Source organism: Xiphias gladius, chromosome 15 (genome assembly GCF_016859285.1).
Source record: "Xiphias gladius isolate SHS-SW01 ecotype Sanya breed wild chromosome 15, ASM1685928v1, whole genome shotgun sequence".
Lineage (NCBI taxonomy): Eukaryota > Metazoa > Chordata > Actinopteri > Istiophoriformes > Xiphiidae > Xiphias > Xiphias gladius.
In genome coordinates this window covers 1-8,313 of record NC_053414.1, presented here as the reverse complement: position 1 = coordinate 8,313, position 8,313 = coordinate 1, and the positions used below count along the sequence as shown (strand labels likewise).

General features: G+C 40.6%; 1 pseudogene; it reads right to left on the bottom strand.

Moving 5' to 3' along the window:
* Positions 1 to 354: 354 nt before the first annotated feature.
* LOC120800120 lies at positions 355 to 3,786 on the bottom strand (annotated as a pseudogene).
* Positions 3,787 to 8,313: the final 4,527 nt, after the last annotated feature.

Here is an 8,313-nt window from a genome sequence, read left to right as displayed (position 1 = left end):
GCGTTTTTTTTAGCTGTGTGCCTATATTTATATCATCCTGTCAGTTTGTTTTTGACATTATGTGAAAGTATATTAAGAGCTACTTATAACCAGAGTCAAGTTACTTGTATATTTCAACAAACTTGCCAATGAAGCACATTTTCTGTTTGAAATCAATAAAATACATGATGATTATAAAGAACAAACACACTGATTTTTCGGTTTATTGAGACGTTTACAGTGAATACATCTGACAAACCTAAACCCTGCAGAATGTATTGAAAAAAATACTGTGAGTAAGACAAAATCTACCAAGCAGCTAATGATTCAGCTTAAATTTCTATTATCGCACAAGTCAGAATGTAGCATTGGAAATATTGTAAAAAGGTGTATCAAAATAACACTCAAACACAGAATTCCCACTGAGGAACTGCAAATATACATGTGTATGTATTTCGGATGACTGAATCTAGACTGTGCACTTCTGACTCCTGAGCAATGAGTAGATGAGATGAACTGATGGTGAGAAAAGGCAGAAAAGCAGAAAACAGTCAGTCGGCATGTGTGCCACTGGTGGATGGTCCCTTGTTTCTGAGGATCCTGATCAGAGAGAGTCCACAGCAGTACACCAGACTCTTCACTATCAGCGCTGTGTACAGCAGACAGAACAGCTTCACCCTGCACTGACGCTGGAGAGGATCCAGGGGAACCACTGAAATAGAAAGGGATGAAAAAAGAAATCAGTCAGTCCTCTGCTGCTCTGCTGTCTTTGACAGCGTCTCCACATGAAGCTGAACCACTGCTGAACACAGTCACCAAGACTTCATTACCTTGTTCTGCTAAGTGTTTATGACAATTAAAGTAACTCCAGAAACAAATGGAAAGTGCAAATATAAGAAAATCTGATTATTATGAGTTTGAAGTTGGATTCATTGATTTTCTTTTTGCAGCCACTTGGGGGCAGAAGAACTCCACAACTAGTGAAAAAGTCATCTCTGACCTTTCACCTTACACAGAGTCATTCGATTCATTCGTCATACAGAAATATTAATTAGTGGAACTTTAAGATATAGTCCCTCAAGTTGTTATTAGGACCCTCAAAGCCCCACATTTAGTATAGAGCCCCCAACACGTGTTATTAGTCAGAATGGTGATGTGAAGGCTCTGTTACTGGGATTTGTTGTGCTGTTGGAAACTCTAACAGAATCGAAGAGTGTGGGTTTAAATCCCTCAGGGATGTGCAGAGGGTGAACAGACTGATATGCAGCCCTAACTGCAGCAGAACATTGGAGCTGTCCATGCAGAGAGGCAGCAGGGGATCTTACCGTCAGCTTGCTGCACAGCTGGCAGGGCAGGTGGCTCTCTCTCTGGAGGACAGGAGGCTGCTGGAGCTGGAACCTCTGAAACAGAAAAGGATTCAAATGTTTGGCGTTGCAGTGAGAAATCAGTCAGTCCTCTGCTGCTCTGCTGTCTTTGACAGTGTCTCCACGTGAAGCTGAATCACTGCTGAACACAGTCACCCAGCCTTCATTACCTTGTTCTGTCTGGGCCTCCACTGTGCCCCCCTCGTGCCTGACGTAGCAGCGGTATTTATAGGTGCTGTTCTCTGGCTGATGAATCAGCAAGGCAGCGGCGCGATCCGACCCTGTGAGCTCCAGCTGCTCTCCCTCAGCAGGGGCAGCTCCTCCAGAGGACCATCCTGCTTCTGTCTTTTCAGGAGAACTGGACCAGAGGAGGAGACATGTCTGAGGCCAGACACAGCAGGGAGCTCTTCCTCCAGGTGGGCTCTGGATGCTGCTGGGTACACGCTCACCACAGGCTTCACTACCGGCTCATCTGAAGCGTGACAGCAGCAACAAGCAGCACAGACACACATTCACACAGTCAGCAGCAGCTTCCAGCACTGCACTGCATTCAGTCTGATCCTGGAAACTACATGGACTCTGGTCACTAAACTACTCATCAATACAGCACAAAGTTCAGCACATGCACTGGATTCACCTCCACATATATTTACTGTGCTATATATCATGGTTGTATATTATGTCTACGATCAGAGAAAGAAGAGGAAGCTAAAGGAAGTTAAAGATGGCAACAGCAGTTCAATTCTTTAGATTCATGTTTCACTTTTATAAATCATAAGCTCGGAATATATGTGTCATCATAATATTATATTAGGATGTTTTCAATATTTTAACTATATCTTTTACAAAAGACACACTTAGCATTATTTAACATACAATGACAGTCGTGAGATAAACAGTGTTAACGGCAGATTTCACAATATGAATAATATCACAAGATTTTATTCCTGAAACATTGACCATGATATAGTTTGGTCATATATGTTTGATTTTAAATAAAGAAGTTTGAGCGTGTTTTTGTATTTTCTCGTAGCTACACAAGTAGAATGTCTCTAAACATTAAACACACACACACACATATATATATGTATATACATATGTATATATTCCATTTTGTGTCAAATAAATAATTTTTTCATAATGTCATGATGAAAATGTACACTTAAAATTTAACCTCTTATAATTTTGAACAAATTCTACATTAAACCACAAAAGCTACTTTAAATTCTACATTTTGCAAAAAATATTTCCAGTCATAGAAACAACAGAAAACAAATATAATAAAAATAACATATAGCCTATTTCTCTTGAGATAATGCCAAATATATTTCACCTTATTGTTAATATATCTTACACAAAAAAACACATTCACCATTAAATAAAGAGACATTACAATCATTAAATATACAGTTTTAACCTGAAACATGTATTTACTGTGAATTTTACCTTGGTAATATAGATTTATATATTGTACATCATCATGCTGATATACTGCATGAACAGAAAATGTCTTTTCAGTCTATTAATTATATTTAATTGACACTCTCTTGATCATTTAACATCAAACAACTTTTATGTAATGTTGAATATAAAACGTAATTTTTTCCCAATATTTCATACAGAATAAATCTATTATCAGAAAACAACTGTGTTCATTTAATGTATTTACCTCCAGAAACTTTAGAAATATCATTTCCCGTGAACAAAATGAACGTTTAGGAAACATTTTACTTTTATGAATTAGACTGAATGTGAAGAATTCTGCTCATCACTGAAATTCACTTTGATCAACTCTAAATTTTGTACAAAAAGTCAACTGAGCAGGAAAATCCTCCACAGTCATTTGTCTAAAAATGAATTGATTTCAGGAGAGAGAAGACGTCTGATGATTCATTCAGCAGCAGCTGATTCAGATTGCACTCACAATATCAGAACTTTTTACCTCGAGCAGAAATAAAGAATTCCTTCTGCTGTGCAGTGAGATTTAAACATCTTTTCACAAATTATCCAACCTTTCCATTTCAGAGCGGCTGCATAAGGAACTTTGTACTAACTATGAAAAAACTAACATGTAAAGTCTGAAGCAGCAGAAACTGACTGAAAACACATTTTAAACTTCTTCAGTAAAACAACTGAAGGAAAATAAATGTAGATTCTTACCTTTTACATACAGTTTAGTTCCAGAGCCAAAGATGAAGTAGTACTTTCCTCTCACAGTGAAACAGACTGGTACAAAAACCTGTCTGCTGTTGAATGTGTCAGCTGAGGTGAACGAGTCCAAATGATGAACCAGGATCATGTTTCAGCTCCACCAAGTGTTTCTCTCATGTTCACATCAACATGACTGTCTCTTCCTTTCTTCTCTTTTTTGCTCAAATATCTCAACAAATATTCACATATAAATAGTTTCAGACGTTCACGTTCCCCCCAGGATGAACTGTGGTAACTTTTTGGTCCTTGACTTCACATCATCATCAACATTTTTTTTTGAATTCCTCTTCTGTGACAGACAGTCTCTCTTAAGCATTATACAACATACCATGTAAAAAGTACAAAACAAAATCAATATACATAATAAAAATAAAACACAACACAATAAAATACACAATGTATTGCAGACAAGTGTAATGATGCATATCACTACAAAACCATCTCTACAACATAAAAGAACTCAACAGTATTTCATGTGGTTCGCTCATTAAGCTTAGATAAGGAGGTAGATTTAAGAAATGTTTGATTTGTCACAGTTCATTCATGCATTCATTCATTTTTCCACATTACTAACTCTCCTCATTTCATTTCAGACCCTGCCACGACCTCCTGTCCTGCAGTCCCCCCGGCTTTCCCGCCTTTCAGCCACCTGACTCCTCCCCTTCCACCTACTCACCTGTTCCCAACTCCCTAATCAGGTCGTAGTATTTATACTGGCCCATTTTCGCTCCTTTCCTGCCAGATTGCCTATTGTGCTTTCCACGCTGTAGCTTTCCTGCCTTTTTTGGCTGTTTTTCTTGTTTTTTCCTGGTTCTGATTACCTGCCTGGTCTTAGATTGAGCCTCCTGCCTGCTCCTTTCGCCTTTTGCCTGGTTCATCTTCCTGCCTGTTACCCAACACGGCCCACCGCCTACTTTTTTCCCTTGCCTCCTCCTTTTTGACGAGCCATGATGAAGATGAACTGTTCTGAACTTTTACCGATGTCTCTAAGTCCTGAGTCTTTCTATTGAGTCCTTCTCAACCTGAGCCGTCACAGTACAATGTGAACAGTATGGACTAAACCTCAGCTGCGAGCTCTTTGGGACCAGGAACTGAGTTGACCAACGCCATTAAATGCGCCATGAACATCAATTCACATCGATAGCTATTGGACTGCATGAGGCTTCCCTCCATGAGTGCATCCTGGGCTCCATTGAGCTGATCCAAACCCAGCCACTTCCTGCAGTGTCTCCAGTTCCTGCTCTGGCGGTTTCCACCTCCAAACCCTGCCTATAACCACCTGAATGCTACTCCAGGGAGCCAGGAGCCTGCAAACCTTTCAAACTCCAGCCTTCCTCTGTCCCCATCAAAAAAGCCAGAACCACTTACACCATCTCCTTTCTTACCGGCCTAGCGAGACTCTGGGGAACAGCAGAGCGGGAGAGGCAGTCTCCTATCTATTCATAGGTCAAACTGTTCACGTCTGAGCTGAGGAAGGTGCTCACCATACTGCCCCCAGGAGGGATGCTGTGGGGGATCTGCTGAATTTGAGCCAGGGAGGTAGACAAGTAGTGGACTAATCCATTGAGTTCCAGACTGTAGCAGCTGAAAGTCAGTGGAACCAACTTGCCTTGTGTGACGTCCATTGTGACTATTTTGTGACTTTTTTGTTGATTGTAACTGTTCTCTACAACAAACACACGCAAGTTTTTCTGACCAGATGCCTCCATCAGCAGGACAACATTATTTGTCTGTTTCTTCCAAACCTGTTACAAATCACTGTAGGAAAATAAATCCGTTTTATGGAGACTGTCCTCCCATAAACAAGCAGCCCATATGTCGTTGCTGCAAACAGCTTATCACCCATGTTTACCTTTCATTGTTGAGTGATATCTTACAGTCGAGTGAGAAACCGTCAGTTTTTCTGGCAAATATCCCAAAACCACAAGTTTACATTCAACTGATGAAGCCATCTCGTGGCTGCAGGAAGTATAATGGTATTAAAGGAGGAAGTCAGGTGACGATGTTATAGCTCCACAAACTTCACGAGGGAGGAGATTGTGGATGGATGAATGGGTTGACAACACATTGGACTTTAACAGGGGACACTGCTGTTTGTTTACCATTTCAAATCGATAATTAATGCTGTTTCTCTTAACCATGACCATGAGCGTTCAATTACCTTAACCACTTGTTGATTATTGTAACCATGACAACAAAGGTCCTGTAACCTTAATGAGTTACTTATTGTAACCCAAACCATGATCTCTCCCTAAACCTCAATAAGTTGTTTTTGTACCTAAACCTAATCAAACCTTGACCATAGCATTGTCTCAGCATAAATGGGTTAGTTCTTTGTTTATACAACACTGTTTAAGTCGATCTGTGGCATCTCTCCTGCCGCCGTAGGGGCACTAATTCATGAAACACTCCCAGGGGTCGTATCAGAGACTAGTGACAAAGGACTCATATGGTCATTTAGGTTTGAGGACTTGTCGGTTTTATGATGTGACAACACTTTGGTTCATGTTTGGTCAGGTTCAAGTAAAGATCATGATTTGTGTTAAAATAAACACTTTGTTAAGGTTTGATGAGCTTTGTCGTCATGGATAAAGCTATAATAACCTTAAGGTCAGGGAAACATCGTTGTGATTCTTTAAAACAAATCAAAAGCGACTCTCTGTTGGAGATGGGACACGAACAGCTATATCCTGTGATAAAGTCCATTGTTTTGTTGCCCAATGAATTCTTGATGAATTGTCATAACTTTGGTGTAGTGTTTAATCCCAGGAAAAGAGATTCCCTGGAATCCACTTCCAACCTATTTTAATAGCGGGAAACTGGGGAAAAAAATATTCTTTAATTGTAAACCAAATAAGCTGATAGTAACAAAATATTTTTGTTGAGGTGCACCTGTTACACTCTTTGTCCTCTATTTGAAGGTATGACTATGAATATGGTCTCTTTTGAGATTTATTCAGACTCCTTCAGTGGAGTTATTGGATCAGTGTAAGAAGGACCAATTATTAAAGATTGCTGAGCACTTTGATATTGAGGTGACTGATAAACGTTTGAAAGAAAATTTTTAAAAGCTTTTCTGAAAAATAAACTGGTTGATGATGAGATTTTGTCTGAAGTTGTGGGTAAACATGATGGGCTCCACCTACAGTGACCCATGATGCTTTAACATTTGAAAAGCAGTTAATGATTGAATTAGAACAGGACAAAATGTTACAGTATAAACAATTGGAAGTGGAAGTGATGAAACAAAAAATGAGAAGGCAAAATTAGAATTGGAACACTATAAAATGAAGCTGATAATAGAGGGAAAGCTGTTTGGTGGGGGTGCTGTTCAGGAAAAAAGTGGATTTGATATTGGAACTAACCTGAAATTGCTTCCCAAGATCATAGAAAAAGATCCAGACCAGTTGTTTTCTTTGTTTGAGCGGGTGGCAGAGTCCCGTGACTGGTTTGATGAGCATCGCAGCTTATTGTTGTAATCGTCCTCACAGGTAAGGCACAGGAGGCCCATGCGTCTTTGATGGTGGTAGGGAGTAAAAAGATATGGTAGTTTTAAGTCTGCAGTGTTGCGGGTGTAAGAGTTTGTTCCTGAGGCCTATCGGCAACGTTTCAGGAATTTGAGAAAGAAGGAACACCAGACCGAATTTATGAGAGATTTGGTTGTACAGCTTATTTGCTGGTGTTCTGCATCAGAGGTTAAAACTTTTCAATAACTGTGTGATTTAGTAGCACTTGAGCAACTGTAAAACTGCGTGTCAGATAATATTGCTACTTACATAAATGACCGAAAAGTTAAAAGGCCCCCAAGAAGCAGCCGTTTTGGCGATGAGTAAATTCTGACTCATAAACATACATTTGGCGAAATCGTTTAACCTGGCTAATGTGCAGCAGAGTAGTTTTTCAGCACGCATGGGTAAATCTTTATGTCATATAGAGTCCAGTTCTTATGGACCTAAACACAGTACTTGGAAGAGAAATGATTCGGTAGAACTTGTAATTATTGCCAATGTAAGGGCACTGGAAAAATGAATGTCCTGCTCTTAGAGGAAAGCAAAGTTTTCAGGTAATGCACAAGTAAAATCTGCTGCTTTGGCTGCCCCTGTCGTTTCTTCTGCCCAGCTGGCACTACAAACAGTGGGTCATTCTGATTCCCCCGGTTCCCCTGCTTGTGTGCCTGAAAGTAAAGGGGATTATTCAGCGTTTCTTTCAGATGGTCATGTGTCCCTGCCTGGAAAGAAGTAACTTGCAGTTAAAATTTTGAGAGACCCTGGTAGGCTACACGATGCAGGGTATGGGTATGACTATTATTCCAGTACCAGTGCATAAACTGGAGCTAGTCTGCGGTTCGGTCACCAGATAGGTAGCAGTTGGGGTGTGTCCGGCATTGCCTGTGGAGGAGGTCGAGATGATTTTGGGGAATTACCCGGTAGGATGTAAAGTCTGGGCCGATGCTCCGCCCCCTAATGTGGTTACCCGCATTACAGTATCGCTGCCCTCAAAGTCAGAGGTGGTTAAAACAGCAGAGTCTGTCCCTGAGGCGGAGTTGTTCCCAGCTTGCGTAAGAACTCGAGCTATGGTTCGCAGAAACGATGAGGCTGCTCTGGAAAAAGTTGTAGTCATACCTGTGCCTCTCAAGGCCATTTCTCATAGTGAGGTAGCTCAGGAACAATAGTCTGATCACTCGCTGAAGGCCCTTTTGAGCCGGTGTCTCCTGAGGGGGACATGGAAACTGCTGCTCAGGGGTATTTTGTGCATAATG